Raw genomic sequence first — 17,820 nt, 5'->3', positions numbered from 1 at the left:
ACACATCCACTGCCCGACTCTGCTCTCAGTCTCTCAATTTCTGTTACAGGGGCTTGCAGCTGTGGTCAGCGATTTCAAACAAATCTCTTATCTGTTGGTAATGTATGCTAAATTAAATGGACTTGCAAAAAGGAACACCAGACTGGGAAACTCTTTGCCCTCGCATGGCAATAAAAATGCAACCTAAATGGTCAAACATCTGACTGCAAGCAATAGGAGTCAAACCCACACCTCCTCAGAGACTTAACCCACTCTCTTAGCCAAGCCTAGCACTTTATTAGCAGCTCTGTGGTGGGAAACACCTTGTCGATGAGAGAGATCAGAGGAGAATGGTTGAGTGACTGGAGCGGCAAAAGGTAAACACATGTCAATCAAGACACTTGTGGTTGTGGCTTACTAAGATTGATTGGATATTCGATAATTTTTGCCATTAGCAGAGGATGGTTTCGATCCATCGACCTCTGGGTTATGGGCCCAGCACGCTTCCGCTGCGCCACTCTGCTGTGTCTCTGGTGGAAGAGTGTGGACACACTCTGTGGTTTCAAATCAATTTCTCATCAGTAATTGGGTGTACACTTAATCATGAGGACCCCCCCCCAGTAGGTTTTGAAATACATTAATTTAGATGAGACGTCCCATTTTCCTGCCTGAAACGTGTTCCAGCTCCATTTTTGGTAGAAACGTTCACAGCGTCCAACAACAACTCTAAAACACAGTGCCAGTATCTTCAGATGGCACTGAGTGGATAACCTGAACACTCAAGGATAAACATTTGATTGGCAGCAGTGGGATTCAAACCCTGAAGTCCTGAGAAATTAGAGAATGAGTCTAGACCTCTTAGACCTCTCTGCCACACTACCGGAAAAGGAAGTGCTTTAACTGCTGGGGTCACAGTTCTGTTTAATATTTACTTTGTGTTCTTAATTGTTTATTATGTAACTATGGTATCCAAAGAAAGCATTTCAGGAAATGCAGTCATGGCCTTGAGTGTGGGGGTTGTCACTGGTTTAATAATGACACACACTGCATTGATTTATTTAGGCAAGAAAAACTGTAGGATTCTCATTTAGCAGAGGATGGTTTCGATCCATCAACCTCTGGGTTATGGGCCCAGCACGCTTCCGCTGCGCCACTCTGCTCATAATGGACTTGTACCTATATTCTGATATGAGCGAGTACATGCAAAACCATGTAGACTTACTAAAAAGAGGACCGGATCGGCCAAATCTCTTCCAATGTTCGTCTACTAGGAAACAATGTGCCATTCTGAAAATGGTGATGGAGAAGCCCAATGACATTCAGGAATTCATCGCCCTCCAGTTAGTGCAATAGCACCTCTAAATCCAGTGCCTTAGACCACTGAGCCTCACCACCTCAGGTTGAACTGGTATAAAATAGCTAAAACGTCCAGACTTGCTTCCAAGTTTACAATGTTCGACCTGAATGTGTGGGAGCCTGAAGTGTACTCGGTGCTATAGAGCCTGGCAAATGTCTGTGAGTAAAGCTGAATGGTTTTCAGACCAAAGACACTGACTTCCATCTGTAGCTGAAGGAACATTTATCATATTTTTTTGTCTCAATTTTACCACCCAGTCACCCTGTGTCTTTTTTATGCAGTTCTTTTTTTCTCTAAAACTGTTTCATTGTTAGTGTAGAGCATGGGACTTTTGTAGTCCACCTTTGGGGTGACACTCCACCTCAGAATTGTCTTCCTGAAAATTAATCTAGGAAATGGGAATTGTAGTCATCTTAACAATCACAAAATTCTTCTGTTCTTTAACAGGCACCTATACACTATTTTAAGCCAGTTAAGCACTCAGTGACATCTCAGCCACTGATTTTACCATAATGCTATCTTTCTCTACCCATAGGCTCCAGCTGCCTTCACACTTGAATAGGATAAGTGGTTTCAAAAACTGAGGGTTCAAAGTATCTTTCTCACAAAAAGTTTTTGATCACTTCTGCAGCTGCATTTAAAGCGACTCTATAGTTAGAGATGGATATAAGAGAAAGTAGGAGGTCTGACCTGTGTGGCCTTAAACGTGGAGTTTCACTTGTGTGACAGATTTTCATCTGCATTTGTTGGAAGATGAATATTAACTTTCCCGCTTCTTCTAAAGCTCGGCTCACATTGCTCTGCTAAACTCCATATAGGCTGGGAGAAGCTTGCAAAGGGCACTCCACTGAGGAAATTAGTCACTGTCAGAGAGCTGTGATTTAAAACGCTGAAGTGGAATATTTCCTTGAATATAAAGCAGTGGCCATCCCACTCAAAACAATACCGTTAATATTTGGTTCCAAAGGTGAGTGGTCCTAATGCACTTTCACAGGCTTCTCTACAGCACCATGAGATGTGCAGTATATGGAGAAAAACACTGCAGGCATTTATTTGTTTCAAAGCTGCTGCTTGCCTGAAAAGGTCGTCCATTTAAAATGGTAAATGCAGAAACTCAGAAAGGAGGTATGAACATCTTTGCTGAATTACTGAATTTACTCTTGTCTGACCTTTGTTCTCCATCTGTCAAGCCATCTTTAAGCAGTAAAAAAGTGGCAGATATGAGGCAGGGATTAATGGTTGTGCCCTACAATTTACACTAACATTGCCTTATCATCTTTTACCCAGTGTTTAGTCTTTTCATTGCAAACCATTGGGTGGGAGGTATTCAAGTCATGGTGGAATGGTTTTCACTTAAAGGGCTGTTTGTAAGTTTTCTCTGCTGCCAAACATGGTTTCTTGCCGGGAGCGGATGGTGCTTCTGCCATCGTTGCTTATACGAGACAAGAGGTTATAAAAGAGCAGCATTATGTCTTCAGAGCAGATTGGAGGCTATAGTGAGTATCGGACTATCGGAAAGTGATGAGATGGACCGGGCATAACTGGTTAGCATGCTAACTTCAACTTCTAACTCTAATGACCTAGTCGTCCTGCCGATAACTGTCTTATAAGCATGTCTACCAAAAGTGGCACAGCTAAAAACACCAACAAGCCCAATACAATAGATACAATAATACAAGCAGACCTCAGCATCTGAGCCGTGTGGACAGGTCTTATTGCACTCCAAACTTTCTTACATTTCCCTTTCTGATGCATATATTGTATATTTTGTTATCACCAGTCTGCTGTGACATAAAAATTTCCCTTGCAGGATCAATACAATCAATCATTCAATCTATCAATCAATCTATCTTATCTATAAAATAAGATTATTTTCATCTGGGAATCACAGAAAAACAAAGACTATTCAGTCTATCTATAATCTACCAAGGCCTGACAGCAGGGCTGCAACATGTCTTTGTTGAATTTCAGGCCTTGAACAGAAACATTTAGTTAAGATTTAAAAACAATCACCAGTCACATAGCAAAAGCAACATGGCAGCCACAGAAAACTGTACTGATTGGACTCTCAATCAATGGCTCTGACTGACAAAAAAAGCATTTTTTACCATCTGCAGATACTGGCACTGATTTCCTCTTTCTCATCCCTGGCCTGACCAGAATTATTCCTCTGTATGACTTTGTTGTCCTGCCCAGTTGGGAGATCACTTCGTCCTCTCTCTTTCTCTCTCACTCTCTCCATTGCTCTCTCTCTCTCTCTCTCTCTCTCTCTCCCTCTCTCTCTCTCTCTGTAGTACCGTCCAGTGATTTTTCTCTGTAGACAATCGTGCATTACCGAGTGCCAGCACCAAAATAAATCTAAGCCAGATTTTCAGTGCGTCATTAACCTCAAACAAGCATCAATATGGTGTAATAATGGAAACATGCAAAAGCTAAAATTAAACAGTGGAAGCTTGAATTTTATTTTCGGAACCTCTCACGTATCAGTTTTGATATATTTACATTTATAAATAGCAGAAACAATCTGCTGCTATTACAACCCAGCTCCATCAAAATTAAGACTGTACCCAAGTTTAACATGATATAATTCTATCACTTGCAGAGCAGGCTCAGATATTTTCCAGTCTCTCTGAATACCATACTAACTAACTTGCACTGACATATTCAGCGTTATTGTCGTAATTGTAATTTGTGGTAATTGGTGTAATTTGTCCTCCTGTTCATACTGGCCAGGTAGACATGCTTTCATTGTCCAGTGAAAGAGAAGGGAAGTGAAATCTTCAATCCATGCAGAAGTGCATTCCCAAATTCAGCCCAACTATAAGGCTTCGACAGACCATTGTAGTCATGTTAGAAGACTGTAACATTGGAAGACAGCCACTTGACTTGGCTAATTCAGGCTGGACCTCAGTATCAACTGCAGCTGAGCCTTAAATGTCCTGCATCTTTTACAGTATAGTCACGTTAGGAAGGAATCTCTTCAGGCACAGCAGAAATTATTAGTGTCCAATAACATGTTTAGACTACAACAGAGATGTAAGTATTCAATAAAGGTATTCTTGGAAATTTCTGAATCCATATCTTTGTATTGCATTTGATTAAATACCGTCTTTTATTTCAGTATTTGAGGTAATCATGGGAAAAAAAAACATTCTATGGATGACAGTGCTTTACTACCAGATGGATTGCCTTGAAAATCACCCCTGAAACACATTGCAGTGACCCACTTCACTTCAGCGCCCTGCCCTGTTGGCACTGCTGTTTACAGAGTCACACACGCACAGTGCTTGGTGCAAATTTACACAAGGGACCAGTAGATTACTAGGTTAATAGATTGGTTTTATAGATTACTTTACCCCCCCCTTCTCTTTCAGCTTTTTCTTTCTGACTGGTATTCATCTGATTATTCTCTCTATTACTATCAGAATTTTGTTGTTCCATTAAGACACTCACATTAAGATTTTAAACTGCAAATTGTAATGTGACACACATTTTAATTTGGCTTCAGGCATGTGCTGGAATTCCCTGGAACAAATCTGAGCAACCTTGACAGACCTGTTCCTGAACTTACAAGTCCACCCGGCAGGGCCTGAGATACACAACACTAAATGAACATGACGCATGGAGATAAGTGACACCACACCTAAATGCTGATGCTCAAGGAGGCGGGGAGGTAGAGAGAGTTAGGGAACAGTCTAATGCTGCAGTTTGTGGTGCTGTTGAAAATGTATGTGTTGTACAAACAGGTGTTTTTATTATTTTATTATTATTACTATCAGTGGGGGTAGGCTAAATAACAGAAACACTTCACCACAAAACTACATCCTGCAAAATTATCACACAGTTTAATGAACATTATAACCTTCATGAAGGAGAATTTATTGCAGGACTCTTATATTGCTGCATTAACTTTAGCTGGGTGTACCTAATAAACTGCTAATGTGGATCACTTAGCTGTATGAGATAGATCTTATATATATATATATATATATATATATATATAAATATATATAGATATATGGGCTGGTGGTATGTGGAACATGTGACTAAACCTGTCTGTGGCTGCACTGACTGCCGTACTCATCAATCTGTGGAAGCAAATCACTTAAAAACTCAGAGTGTATAACAATACATCAACTGCACTCTTCAACACACACACAAGTGCACTTAGGCACACTCCTCTGCCCTTAAATAACTCTCTTCTATCATCGTCTGCTCTGTTTTTTCTCTTAAGATTTAAAACCCCTCATTAACTTGAGATGGTCCCCTAAATCCTCCATGATAGAAGGGAATATATTCTCTGCTTTCAACTTATCCTCGGGGATGAGACAGAGAGAACAGCTGGACAGTTGGATGGAGGGGCTGAGTGAATTAGTAGAGGCTGCAAAGTTTTGTTTCTCCCTTGTGATCAAACCAGAATGAGCGGATGGATGGATGGAGAGATGGACGGGGAGGGATAAGGGACAAAGTGAGAGGGCTGGAGTGATTGGTTAAGACATGGATGACAAAGAGGAGTAAGAGGGAAGTCTATAATGTTAATTTCCACCTTTAATTATATTATTGTGCTGTTCTTCAGCAGAAGCAACTGCAAAATGTACTTAGTCTTGCTTTATATTACATTCATCTATGCTCTTAGAGGGGCTATTTTTAAGTTTTCTCTGCCACAGAACAGTTTCTGTGTGTTTAAAAGACAAGAGGTTATAATATTCCCTCAAAGCAGCACTACGCCTTCAGGACAGAGTGCAGGCTACAGAAGAGAAACTCTCAGAAAGTGATGTGATGGGCCTGTGCTACCTGGTTAGCCTGCTAACCTCAGTCAGAGAAAATACTTGATAGAGACAAGAGTAAACAGTGCACTGCATAACACTCTTGTCATGTATGGTTTTGTGGTCAAGTAGCAGGAATTTGCTGGTTCAGTAGCTTTAAAGTAGCTATTTGTAAGTTTCACTATTGCTACATAGCCAGTGGCTAGCTGGTTAGCATGCTAACTTCAGTGAAAGGGAAAAAAAGCGATGGAAATAGAAGCAAACAAGAGGGTTGTTTTCCACCACTGGAGACAGCTATTGGTGAGTAAAGGAATTAAGTTTGATGCTGAACTCGCAATGTTTCTTCTAGACTGGTAAATAAACAGTTGTTAATGCTAACGCTATGTAGCAATAGCAAAAGTTTCAAATAGCTCCTTTGAACCTGAGCTCACACAAAATCAAACTCACTTCACACATCAGTTCATTCCGCCCATAGGCCTACATCATCATGCAGACAGCAGCATCCCACTTTCAGTCAGGTACACACATCTGGGAAATTTACCAGTCAGACAGTGAAGGAGGAACAAACAGTCGATATCACATACTTTTGGATGAGCAGGCATCATATCAAGCAGATCCATGAATCAACATCTAACCTTCAGCGGCCTGTGTTTTGCTTTGGGCTGTCGAATGCTCAGGGAGATGCAGTGAGAGAAACGGGTATCAGAATCGAGAGCATCAATGTTAAGAGCTCTCACTGAAATCACTCCCTGTGTCAAGGTTTGGGTAGAGTTGGCAATTTTGGTCAAGATGCAGTGTTACAGAACATCAGTCTGTGATGGACACTGCAGTTCAGTAATGATCTTGTAATGAAATGGAGCAATTTACCTTTTTCTTGTACCCATTTTCTCTCAACACTGCTTTCTTAACTCAACTGAAAATATCCTGCGGCTGCATTGAATTCTCATCTGCTTCGGCTCCTCCTCGAAAAACAAATTAGTATCTTTGCCTCTTCTCTGAGGGATAGTCTCCCTGTTTTCCATTAAACATATCAGACCACTTCTGCATTTTTAACCGTTATTCAGCACAACTGCAATTAAGACGTATATTCATTAGCAAGTGTTTGCTTTAAACTATTAGAAAACAGGGAAAAATACCTGTCACAGTCTACCAATGCCTAAGGTGACATCTTCACATTGCTTGTATTGTCAGACCAACAGTTAAATCCCAAAGATATTGAGTTCGAAATTATATCTAACTTTAGAAAAAGCAGCTCTGTTTGAAACACTCATGGTTTCTTTACAAAATTACTTCTATGATTGGCCATTTATTGCCCTGAAGTTTTATGATAGTATCACGCAACAGTATAGAAGTGGACAATTCTGTTGGAGCAGTTTGAGAGGGGCTGCTGTAGCTCATGCGTGTAGAGTGAGTAGGCCACTAAATGTAGGGTTGATGCTTTTGGAGTCACCCTGTGTGTCCACCATGTTCAGGTGCTCTTGACAAAAAGGTGTAGTTCATTCATAGCCAAACAAAAAATACGTCATTCCTGCAGCACTGCAGCATGAAGGAGAAAACACCAAACTTTGCCCGACCATTCAGGAGAGTGTAGTTTTTAACAGTTTTTAACAGTGCTTAAATATGAGTAAATAGTTCATTTGTTGGTGGCTATTTTTATCTGTGGATTAATCCATGTTTGGCGCGAGTATTTGTAGCAGCAGTAGGGCGGTGCATGTAGGACTGAATCAAAACAAACTCCAGTGTCTGTGTTCTTTGTAATGAAGGAACATGTCCCCCAGTGACACATTGTGGATCACTGATGTGTTTTTAATGGTTTTTGGAAACAATGCAGCTGCTCTGTGGCACAGAGGAATAAAGAAGATCAGAAAAAAACTTTGTGGTATGATCAGCTCATTGTTAGTTTTGATCTTTTCATAGGATTTGTTGACAATAAAAAAAAAGAAACTACGCTTTACCTTTAATACTGAAAATGTTGATATTTGGTGGAGTAAGTTCCTTTAACGTTAACCATAGAAATATGGGTCCGGCAATGCAAGTTACACCGGCAATAGTAGCTTCTTTGCAAACTTAGCAAACTGTATTTGCCTCCACTTAATTACTGCATGTAGAACTGGTATCCTAGCAACATTTAATATACATTTTAAATGATAAAGTTTTCTTCCCTTCTCTTCTACAGCGCCATGGTGATATTTCATCCTGTGTGTCTGTGTGTTTCAACAGGTCAGTCAGTATTAATAAATGACAGAAGCTTCATGTTTACACTGCAGCTACTCACATGGTGACACTGATCTAATTTACACTGTGGGGCCCCATGCTGCATAAATATGCATATTAATGAGGATAAGATAATTTTAGTAAAAAATACAACTTGTTAAAGTCCCACATATGATGCTTATGTTGATGCCCTGCATGTGTTATGTGATGTGAACATATTTGCTAATTAATACATCAATTAGCTTAATTAATGACCTCATTACAACAGCTGTTTATGTTTAAGATCTCATACTGATTGGAACAGCCCATTAAGCATAAGCAAAGAAACAACATTTCTTCTAGACTGGTAAGTAAACAACTGTTAAAGCTAACGTTGGCTATGTAGCAATAGCAAAACTTACAAATAGCTCCTTTAATGTTAGTGAACTTAGCGAGTAGCTGGTGCACATAATGGAACATTTACCAGCTATACTGTAGACCTATGTGCATGTTGCTTGAGAAGATAGGGAAGACCACAAAAGATCTAAAAGCAGAGTGAATTTTGGATTTATGTTACTCAGGCCAGAAACATGACTTAACTGAATGCTAAAGTGCTAACCAGCGTGTACAGACTGTCTTGTTACTTTCTCATACCAAGTCACTGTAGCATGCAGTCTGCCCTGAAGAAGTAGCGCTGCTCAGAAGGCATTTTATAAGCTTGTTGTTATATTATAAACGCAACAAACAAAAAGGCTGTAAACAGCTGTTAACGCAAATACTTGCTGCAACTTTAAACATTCTGCCCCCAAAGTCATAAATAATTCGTAGCTTCATCCAAAAACTGTATATGCTACATAAACTATAATCACTATCTTTCTGCATGAGTTTCCAAATTCAGAGTATCCATCTTGAAGTGGCACAAAAATTACATGATGGAAAAATAAAAACCCGGTTCACTAAATCCCTCACTATACATAAGACGATTTGTGGTTAATGACTCGCACTCGTCACATGGTGCTTGTCTGTTTGCACACATGCTTGTCTGCACACTTCCCTCACAGCTCCATGTGTACACATACTGTTCAGTGTTAAGGTTTGATCAGCATGCTCTCTTTACTCATGAAATTAAATGGCTGTTATAACTATGGTCAGATTGTGTTTGGGACCAGTAAGAATGTTTTATCCTGTGTTACGGCTGCGTGTTCCCTTCACACATTCACTAATGTTTTCTCTAGAAAGTCATACGCCATGAAATTATTGAATTATAGCAAAAAGACCTGGAGGACATTATGGTCATTTGGTTCATGGCCGTGTCCCAAACAGACTTTTATTTTTTATTTTTTTGGAAATTTTGTGCTTGACTTGCTTCTGCTGAAAACTAGCCTCTGCTCCCACTGAGTATTGGCCTGGCTGCACAGCATTACCGCTGCAAAGCACAAAATGGCACTCAAGTGTTTGGGTCCCAGCTGAAAACACAAGCAGACACCTGTTCGGCTCCATAAAACCAACTCCCTGTAAAAGATCTGATGGTTTACCTTTGAGCCGCTAACAGTTCTTCACCGATTTTATGACTAATCTGTCTGGTTCTGTTTCATCCCTCTCTCCCCCTCTGGGATTTTCTAACAGGACATGTACATATTTGTTATCTACAAATCTAACACAGATTTCATGGCTAACGAACCTCCCCTCTCCCCTTCCTCTCTGCTTACTTCCCAATCCCTCTGTGTGTTTGGTGGTCTTGTAAGGGTCTCGCTGGCTTATTGTTGGATCAGTGCGTGTTTCTGTGTGTGTCTCTGAGGTTTTTAGCAAAGCTTATACAGGATTTTCTTCACTAATAATCCACTGTAGACAGCATTATGGTTTATGACGTGGAGGCCAGAATACTAGGCCTCTTTCGTCGCAGCGCTTGGGAGCTTTAATGATATCCTTTGATTCTCAGCAACAGCGATGCAGAAAAAAGTGACCACGAACACAAAGAACACAGCTAACAGTGGCGGAATGACATTAACATTGCAAAGGATAACATCAAGAAGCAAGAGAGGGGAAATGGCCCAATGAGGCAGAATGCTGAAGCAGCCTGTGGTCTCAATGCCCTGCTAGTTCAAAAAGCAAAGAAACGTTATATGTGAAACAAATGGCATCTGTGCCTTGTGATATAAACTTCTAAGAACTAGTAGTGCAACCAAAACTGGAGTAATGGAGACACTGGGACAATGCTGTAATGCTGTCTCAATTGAAAATCCATGTACAAGCTTATTAGTGGAAAATCCTTAATAACTCACGTAGCAGTTAACATGAGAAATTAACAACGTATTATAAAAATGGGGATAAAGTAATTCACAACCCCTCCTCGTTGTTTTGAGTGTGCCTTTTTTTATAATGTGTATGCTCGCTCTCGCTCTCTCTCTCTCTCTCTCTCTCACTCGATTTTTCTCAGGAACCTTCTTAAGCAAAAAAGACTTTTCAACCACAGCCTCAGTCTCAGTCTTGAAGCCTGTCGTTTGGTTTTGCCTGCCTGCCTGCAAACTGAAGATTTACACCTCTTTCTGTCTCCAGGAATCGCTGTCAACAAACCTGCCTACTGCAATCTGCCGAGTCTGCAGCCACCTCACCACCACTCACCACACCACTTCACCTGCTGAAAACAAACAAAAAAAAAAACACTTTGCTTTAATTATCCTGACTTGCTTCTCCCATGTCTGCATTTGGGTCCCAGCCTCTGATTTGTGAGAGTTATGTGCATTTTTCTGGAATGGAAACAAAAAGAAACTAAACTGGAGTTGAACAGAAATTCTGCTGCTGGTTAGAGAAATAATAAAATAAACATAATTTTGCCTTGGCAAATGCAAATGAAGAAAATGAATCTTAAATGAGATTGAAAAAAAAAAGAAAAAAAGACAGTGCCAGCTTTACTCTTTTTGTCTGCAGCCCTGATAAATGCTGCTGTAACAACCTAGAAAATATTTAAATCAAATGCAAATAATCAGCTCACAATTATACATATTGCTCCAGCTAATATTTATCATAATCAGCTGTATTTTGTACAGTCACTCTAAAACATGGCTCAGAAGGTGTGTGCTCTCATTGAGGACATACTCTTAGCAAAACTGGAGCCATGGAGCTAAAAGTATTTTCTAATTTGTAAGAAACATATTTATTTATCTATTTAATGTATTTTAAGTTTGAGTATATCTGAGTTTGAGTTTGTATATCTTGTCTCCAGTGGACGAAGTTATTTAAATGCCATAAACACTTCGGGACATCTCAAAACGTGTGCGTGCCAATCAAACTGAAGTCATTTTAACTCCAGACGTACGCAGTCACAGTCAGTTGAACTCCAAGTCAGTGAAAGTTGTGAATGCAGCAGGGATGAGATCAGGGTTCCCAAGACATTGAATTCTATTTTAGTTTAGTTTAATTGCTGTATGTCACACGTAGTCCATAACTGACTTGTGCAACTGATTGACAAGCACTTGCTAGCAAACTTGTGGACTTAGTTGACTATTGTTTATGGACAGAAGAGCTGCAGCACCTGCCCTGGTGACCTGCTCTTGCACGCAGCAGCAACTGTTCAATCAGCTTCTTTGTGCAGTCACGTATCGCGGGGCACAAAAAAAAAAAAAAAAAAAACTCCCAGACTTGGGATTTTTTCTTCCAGACTTGCACACATGATCAGCACTGTCAGAGCTAGTCAAGGTAAAGGTGGGTCTGTGGACCCAACAACAGAGGAGCAGGAGACTGATGCACATCCCAGAGCTGGAGAGGCTGGAGCAGAGTGTCAGAAAAACACAACTCCTTCTGTTTATTTCTGTCTGCTCTCCACGGAACGGCGACTGGCTGTGGAGGAGGATGTCAAATTCATCAAACAGCTTCAATTTGACACCGAAGCAGGATTCACTCTCAGTGAACGTTTTGCATGAAAATTATTGACCTGCAAGGTGATAAAATGGAATCAAAGCATAAGATTTGCCTGACCCGACTGACACCTTTCCGGCTGTGTGAGTCGGCGAACATTACAGAAAGTCGACTGCAGTCACAGCTTGAGGAGTTTTGACATAGTTTGCCACAAGTTAGAATGAAATATTGTGCATATATATTGGTTTCTTGTTTTTGTATTGATTTTATTTATTATTTTTTTTCTTTCGCACATGGCTCATTCTTTAGCTTTTTCACCTGTCTTCAGGTAAATCAGGACATTGCATTTGATAAATTACAATCACTGACCCATGAGGTTGGTGATATTCTGCCCAACCAACAATGTGTTTATCCGTCATCCGAGAATGAAGATTTTACCTTTTAGAGTTTTTATAGTTCTTGTTGTTGTTATCGTAGTTTAATAATGGTTTTGTAGTTTTTCAACAGTATTAGCAGCTTTTAACACTAACCTAGGTTTCACACTCCTTGTCTTCGAGATGTCCTTTTATTTTTCTGTGATAAACTCATTTTATGAAAACAGGTAAAAAAAAAAAAACCCACATAGATTCAGCCCCCTTGCAGAATCTTTTTGCTGTTTAAACACTGTAAAACTCTCTGACCGGGGCTGGAGTGGGATAAGAATTCAAGTTCAAGATGGAAATCTAACAGGTTTTGTTTATTTTATTTCATTTTATTTCTGTTTACTTTTTAACTTCCCGTATCTTTTAGTTTTATTACTACAAACAAAAAGCTGCTTCAAATGATGACACATGCTTGTTTTTGTACCTGGCACTTTCTCAGAGCTCTGACTGGACTAAAGACGTTACAGGTCTCTGTCTTCCATGTTATTTCCATGCATATTTATCTTCAGCTTTTCTACATTGTGTGATTAAGTGTTGATGTAGTTTATTTATTTATTTTTGAATCCACTCAGGAAGGGTAGTTGTGATATTATGAGATGCTGAAGACAATACATGTTAGCATGTACTTGCCCTCTGACAAAGAACATCCTTCTGGCTAGTGTTGGCGAGTGGCTCTTTTCACTTTCGGGCCTTTGTGATTTGAACACATAGTTGGCTGGTGAAGTAGTAACAACACACTGTCCCTCAAAATAAACTCTGACTTCCCCAGCTTGTGTGACACTTTTAGCCCCAAGTCAATTTGTTCCTACTGAGACATAAACCTTTAAAAAAAATGCTAATAATTCCTAAACAGCTGGGCTACTGTAGCTTATAGCACACGAGACTCAAACGGTTGGATTTTCAGCTGTGGGTGAATCCACTCCAGGTGCTCTAGTGAGTAAATTCATGGTTATAAAGATATGTTTTTAATAGGGTGAATTAGCTAAATCAGGCTTTGGCTACACAGACAATACTTCTTATGATCAGTCAATTACATTTTCTTCTCTCCTCTACTCTCTACAACCCTTTCCACTGTTACCGCAATTTTCTCTCCTCTTCCATCTGTTGGTCCACCGGCACCCTGCTCTCCTCTCACCCACACCTGCCACACCTGCCACACCTGCCACACCTGCCCCACGTGTCACTGTGCTCCTGAAGACGTCACTCCTCAGTACGACTCAGTGCACATCATGTGAACACTGGTTTCGACACAGCTCTATACTCTGTGTTATAAAAATTACAAATAGTAGCAATAACAAGAACTTCTTTATGTTTTTTTTTTTTTTTTGTGCCATCCTGTTCATTCATAAACTAATGGCCACCTGGGTCTTGCATACCTCTGTCCAGGGATGGGATGTCAGGTGTTATTCCAGTGACAGCCTGTTGATGGTTTTTGTTTCTATTATAACAGGGGCGCTGAAGGCTGTCACAGACAGGCATGTGGTGCTGAGAGGGAGAAGAACACTTGTAACTGTATGTTAGGCCAGCCTGGGAGCAACAATCCCTTTCTATGTCACCGAAACAGCTGAGGTGTTCCTACGTCCTTGAGGCGGAGTGTAGGAGTCCATCACCTACGATTCCTCTAATAAGAACTTGTCAGCAGCGGCAATTCTGGACTTAATTTGCTCCTGAAGCATCTTCATGTGCTGGGTAAACACAGTGCTTAAAGAGTACTTCCCCTTTTGACATTTTTCCTACTCTGTACTCCTTTTTGTGCACAAAAGTGTGTGACAGCGTCTTTGCACTGCACGGCGTTCGATTCAGGACCCTGCATCTGTTTGTTTGTCTCATTATAGAGAGTGAAAGTGTCTGCTAGGTAGGCTGCTTTCATCCAAAACGCATCAGTCAGCTGTTTTTTTTGGTCGATGCGAGTGGCGGATCACTCAGAACTTATGGTCCGAGTCTTAATGGCAGAAGGAGTCAGCAATTACCACAAACCACTCAACCCTTTACAACAAACCATTCAACAGCCTAAGATCTATGCTCATACATCCTTAAGACAACAGTGATCTAGTGAGGGAAACTGGAGCGGTGCCTGCAGGGAAAACTACAACAGAGGGGACCCTGGACAAGAAAGCATGACCACCAGAAACATCAGACCAGCATTGACCAAAAGTCAGTAGATAACTGTAGAAAGAGCTCATCCTAAAGACCACCTTGCGTTACCATCATTGCCCTCACGCACAACCACTTATTAACATGTGACTGAAGTTCCAACTTGATAACTGAGCCAATGATACTTCACTTAAGGAGGAGGGAGGGAGATCCAGCTAAAAGCTACTCCAACATCCAAGTACGTGGACCTTGAGTTGTCGAGCTGCTCTTCCCATGGTCAAGAATGAACTTTCACACTCCGACAAAAATGATTTACTAAAGCTTAAAAGCAGGCGGCATGGTTGCGCAGTGGTTAGCACTGTCGCCTCATTACAAGAGCGCAGCTTCTCATGCCTGTGTGGATTTTCTTCGGGTACTCTGGCTTCCTCCCACAGTCCAAACACACACAGGTTTAAAATAAGACAAGGTAAAACTTTATTATCCATTAGATGGAAAATGGAAATTTGTCTTTGACAACCTGGCAACGCAGTACAAACCATAAATATATAAGATACACAAAAACAAATTTTCATCAGCATTGACAGCAGAGGTCAGCAAATGAATTTTTTTTTTTTATACTCATTTGTCCTAGCTTGAGTCGCCTACCAGATGGCAATCGCTGGAATGATGAGTGAAGCGGGTGCGTGGGGTCATTGTAGACCCGGGTTGCCTTTTAGGTTATGGTATCAGTTGTAGAGGTCTTGAAGTTGCAGTTGCTTGGTCCCGGTGATCTTGCTGGCCTGGTTCACCGCCTGAGTCAGTTTGTTCCTGTACCTGACGGAGAGGTTCCCATACCAGGAATCAATGTAAAAGGTGAGAACACTCTCAGGGTGTGACCTGTAGACCATGGTAAAGGTCTGTTTGCTGGTGTTGAAGCTTCTCCGTTTCCTGAGGAGAGAGAGCCGCTGCCTTGCTTTTTTTTTTTTTAAATGAATGTGGTCTACATTGATCTGAAAGGTATGTTTCGGTTAATTGGAAATTCCAATAGCTGTGAATGTGAGAGTGAATGGTTGTTTGTCTTTATATGTCAGTCTTATGATAGACTAACAACTTGTGCAATGTAAAAGGCAGTGTTTTATGGAATCAACTTACAGACAAAGAATGTATGTCATAAAGTTGCAAATAATTATTTTAATGTGTTTGTATACCAGTGCGCAACTGTGCTGGGAAAGCTGAACACTTCTCTAGACAGCAGTTTATACTAAAACTTAAACATATTTTGCAGTATGTATGGACTGATATGGTGTTACCATCGGAGTAAACAGACAGACACAGAACATGGTCAAATACTTTTAAAAAAATGGTTAGACAACTGATACAACTAATTGCAATGACAATCATCCATCACTTATACGTGAAACAATGTCACTCACATCTGCTCCCTTTATCACTGGGTCTGTCAATATGCTTATTTTGTCAATCCACTCATCAGCCATATGCATGGTTTTATCAGCAAAAAAACTGTGAGTCATGATTTGACTCTATAAATGTGGTGAATTAGTGTTTCAGTTGTGTATGTGTATATATATATATATATATATATATATATATATACATATATATATATATATATATATATGCTGTATCCCTTCACTTGACAGCTGGCTGAATGCGTCAGTATGATGGCTCTTGGGGACTCGCACAATAGGGGCGGCAGCTACTTTATTTCAGCAGCTTTTTCAGAATTGCTATGCTCAGGTAGCTACAGGCACTATGTCTGACATGGATTTGGTTTGATGTAGCACGACTGGCTTCATTTCATTCTCAGTCCTCTGAAAGTTGGAGACTTCTCAAAAAGTGAAATACTGAAAGGCATTAGCTTGTCACATCCAACCTATGAAGAATCAAGAAGAATAACTTTGGGTGCTGTGCAATATTGAATGGACTCGATGGAATTCAATTACAAAACTGAGCTGACCCTGGATCTATAGAGAAAACTCTGTAGTGTGTGTGTGTGTGTGTGTGTGTGTGTGTGTGTGTGTGTGGGTGGACTGTCATTCAGCAGAGGAATAAAGAGGATATGTGCAGTTCATTTTAACAGGGAAACAGGGAAAGATTAAAATCTCCATTCCCCCTTTTTCACGTGCGTGTGTGTGTGTGTGTATGTGTGTGTTCCTATGAATAGAGTCTAGTCTTAAATCCATACTAGCAGTATGGCTGTATGGATGGAAATAGGTCAACATCTATTAGATGGATTTTCATGAAATTCTATACAGATATCTATGGTGCCCAGCAGTGTTGGGGTCAAGTTACTAAAACCTAAAGTCCAAGTCGAGTCTCGAGTCCCCAGGTCCGAGTCACCAAACAAGAGTTTGAGTCGAGTCCCCATCACCCGAGTCTGACTCATCAGGGTCGAGTGAGGAGATTCTAAAATGGTTCCAGTGCTCCACTCTGTCACAGTCAAAGAGCTGACAAACAAATACAAAAGGTGTACACTGAACACAAATGACACAACTGTTAACATTGCAAAGGGAGTTCACTTACTCTGTGTGACACAATACCCACACAAATGCATGCACATGAACGTACTAAAGCAACAAAAGAAACATCCATCATCCCAATCTGAATCTGTATACAGTCAAAGCTCGAGTCTGAGCCCACGTTACAAGTCGAGTCACAAGTCTTACTCGAGTCTTAGTCCTGGACTCAAGTACTACAACACTCCTTTCACATTTGATGACACCCTGACTGTTCCTCTAGTGCTACCAACAGGTCGAAGTTTTCACTTACTCAGTGACATATCTCAATGTCATTTGTGATTCCCAGACTATAGGAACTCTGTACAAGTGTTGGTCAGATTCACCAGCCTGTCTATATACTATACAAACGTGTCGTAAATCGCTCGTTTCAGCCTGATGAATGTGATGAGTTGTCCTGTTCACAAAAAACATTAACGAGGAACTTAAAGTCCTGCTGTTGGAAATCAGCAAACAAATTTAGCAGCTTCAGTATACCATCGGAAAATATTAATAGTAAGTCTATCTTCAGTCACGTCTTTGTAAAGCAAAATGATCCTAATATGAGAGGTGGTCATGAAACAGCCACAGAGATATTAGATGAGAAATATCACAACCTACAGTAGGTGATGTTGCAGTGCTGGATGCATCAGAGGATG

Source organism: Seriola aureovittata, chromosome 8, assembly GCF_021018895.1.
Source record: "Seriola aureovittata isolate HTS-2021-v1 ecotype China chromosome 8, ASM2101889v1, whole genome shotgun sequence".
Classification (NCBI taxonomy): domain Eukaryota; kingdom Metazoa; phylum Chordata; class Actinopteri; order Carangiformes; family Carangidae; genus Seriola; species Seriola aureovittata.
Note: the sequence above shows the minus strand (reverse complement) of the source record.